The sequence below is a fragment of the Manacus vitellinus genome, unplaced genomic scaffold, assembly GCF_001715985.3.
Source record: "Manacus vitellinus isolate BGI_N305 unplaced genomic scaffold, ASM171598v3 scaffold_97_pilon, whole genome shotgun sequence".
In the NCBI taxonomy this organism is placed as follows: domain Eukaryota; kingdom Metazoa; phylum Chordata; class Aves; order Passeriformes; family Pipridae; genus Manacus; species Manacus vitellinus.
In genome coordinates, this window is record NW_021940906.1 from 579290 (window position 1) to 582277 (window position 2988).

The following is a 2988-nucleotide window of genomic DNA, read 5'->3' on the forward strand; positions in this document are numbered from 1 at the left end:
AGGTATGTGTTGCGATTGGTTGGCAGGACCAGTCGCCCCGCCCACGGGTTATTCCCGGAAGTATGTTTGACACAAGGCCACACCCCCGTGTCCGCTGGAGGCGGCCATTTTGTTTCGCCCGCCATCTTATGCTAGGGCGCAGCCATTTTGTGAAACGTCATGCTACTCTGTGATTGGCTGGCAGCCATCTCGTGACACTAGGGTACCCACGTGATCTCAGGCAGCCCTGTGATTGGCTGCGTGCTCCCTCTGGCCTCAGATAAGAATTATATACGTGATAGTGGAATTGTCATTTAAGGGCGTGTTTAAATACGTGTAAGACATTTTTTTTGTTTATGTGTTATGCACCTATTTATATATGTAACACTTTACCGCGTGTTTAAATATGTGTAAGACATTTTTTCTATATGTTATGCATTTATTTATATATGTAACATTTTATCCCTGTATTTGTATGTATATATGTATGGACTGCATATATATGTAATTTAATATAGTTATGTAATTAACATATGTAAGTGCATTTATGAAGCTGTAGGGATTAGGTAATTTTAATATATTTAATATATGTTAATATAAATTACATGATACTGTATAATAATATATAAACACATAAATATTATTTATATTTATTATTATGCAACTAATATAAATGATATCTATAACACACAGGTACCACACAGGTGAGCAGGTAAAGCCCGGGGGGGGGGGCTCTGCCAGCCCATCACACCCAGCGTGACCACAGAGGGCACGAACACCCTGTGTGAGGCTGCGCAGGGGGCAGGACCCCACCCTGCCCTGCCCACCCCACCCCGAGGAACAGCCTCGTGTCCCCCTGCCCTGGGATGTGGCCCTCCCACAGATCAGACCAGGGGCAGTTCTGGTTGGTTTTAGGGTAAATAACCCACTCTCTGCAGTCCTGGGAGCTCCTCTCTGAGGGGCAGCAAACAAACAAGTCAGGTGGGCACAGCTCCCCCAGGCTCCCAACCCACTGCCCACCCAGCGACCCAGCCCGGGGCTGTGACTGTCACTGAACAATTTGGGGGGCTGGGCTGGTGCTCACTGACTCTGGAAAGGTGCAGGTCGCAAGGACAGCTCCAGCAGCAGCCTCGGGCCACTTTGGAAGAGTAAATAAAACAAAAATTTAAAAAGTTAAAAAAAAAAAAAATCACATTTCCCTGGTATTCCCTAAAAGAGCATCTTTGCAACCCTTCCAAAAACCCAACAGCGCAAGACAACAGTGTTTCTACCCACACAGAATCATTAAGGTTATAAGAGGCCTGCAAGATAAGAATCTAGCCTTTAACCAAATCCCCCTGTGCTCACTAACCCCTCTCCCCAGGTGCCACCTGGGAACACCTTGGGGACACATCCAGGGATGGTGACTCCGGCACTGCCCTGGGCAGCCCATGCCCGGGCCTGACCACCCTTTCCATGAAGAAATTTTCCCCAATATCCAACCTCCTCTGGCACAACTTGAGGCTGTTTCCTCTTGTCCTGTCCTTTGTTCCGTGAGAAGAGCCTGACCCCCACCTCAACCCAGTGTTGAAATTGAATCACATCATGGCCAACCTCTGATGGGAATCCAGCCCCATGTTTCAGAGTTTAGGGCAGAAACATCTCATGGACAACCCAGGACAGCACACAACGCTCAGACAGCATTCAGGGTTTCACTTTTATTTAATTTTTGCCTTCTGGATCACCACCACTCTCACTGAAACCTCTGGGATTCCACCTCCACCCCCATGACAGTAGCATACAATCTCCCAACTTGTTCAAACATGTGAAGAAAAAAAAATCCCCAGCAAGATCCCTCAGGATGGGACAAAAACCTTTAGTGGGAGGGGGTGGCAAAGAATCACGTAGTGGCAGCTCTGGCTCCGAGAAGCCAGAAAAGGAGACTTACAAAGGGAAAAACGGGTTAAAAAATATTTAGCAATCCTTCCTCTACCCAGAGAGCAGGGAGATAAGGAAAAAATAGTCATCTGCTTACACACAGGGTATATATTTTTACACACACTTTTACACACATCTAGATATAGTACATGTAAAAATATATGCTATACATCAGCCCACCCTCACCTAGGTGTGTCCCACCTGCATGGTGTGCATGGGCAGGTATACGTGTGTAGGAATTACTATACAGGTACTACTAATTGTATATGTGCATATGTACACATCGTACAGGCCGGTGGCCGCCCCTGCCCCCCTCTCTGTACACACACAGATCACCCACCCCAGCACCAGGATGCTCCCCTGCCCTCCCCCCGGCCCCACCCACTCAAACAGGTCCCCCAGTGCAGCAGTTTCTTTCTCAACAAGCAATTCAAGGGAGGTAACTTGGGAAAGGAATGAGAAGAAAAATCGAAGTGATGTGGCTCGTGTTCTGTGGTCCTTCAGCTCCACTCCTATGCCTGGAGGAAGGTCCAGCTCTCAGGATCAGTTGTTCACTGTCCCTTCCCCCCTTGCCAGGTTATTGCACGTTTGCTTCTGGGCTGCATTTCAACCCCTCTGTACATTCTACAGGCCCCAGCATCTTCTCCCTCCCATAAACAGAGGATACAACCCCCTGCCCCCAAGTCCTTGCCCACCCCAATATCCCATCCCAAGGAACACAAACCCCGAGGAAGGCTGCTGGCTGGCAGAGTGCAGCAGGAGTACACACCAATGGGTGTTCTCTGCAGGAAGGGGGGTTTGGAACACGGGAACTGAAGCCATGCAAAGGGTGGGAAAAAGGGAGCAGGGGGAAGGAAAAATAAAGGATGTAAAGGGCAAAACAGATCTAAGGAGGAGAAAGAATACAGCATGGCAAGTGCTCAAGGCTTCATGTTTTCTTGTCCTCTTGTAAACACGCTAATAATTTTCATGAGATAGAACAAGTAAAAAGACTGAAGTTCCAGGTCGAGGGGCTGGAGTTCCCAGGAGTCTGTCCAGTCCATTCAGTGACACCACAGCCAGGGAGAAAATGAGGGGCATTTTTTTCTTTTC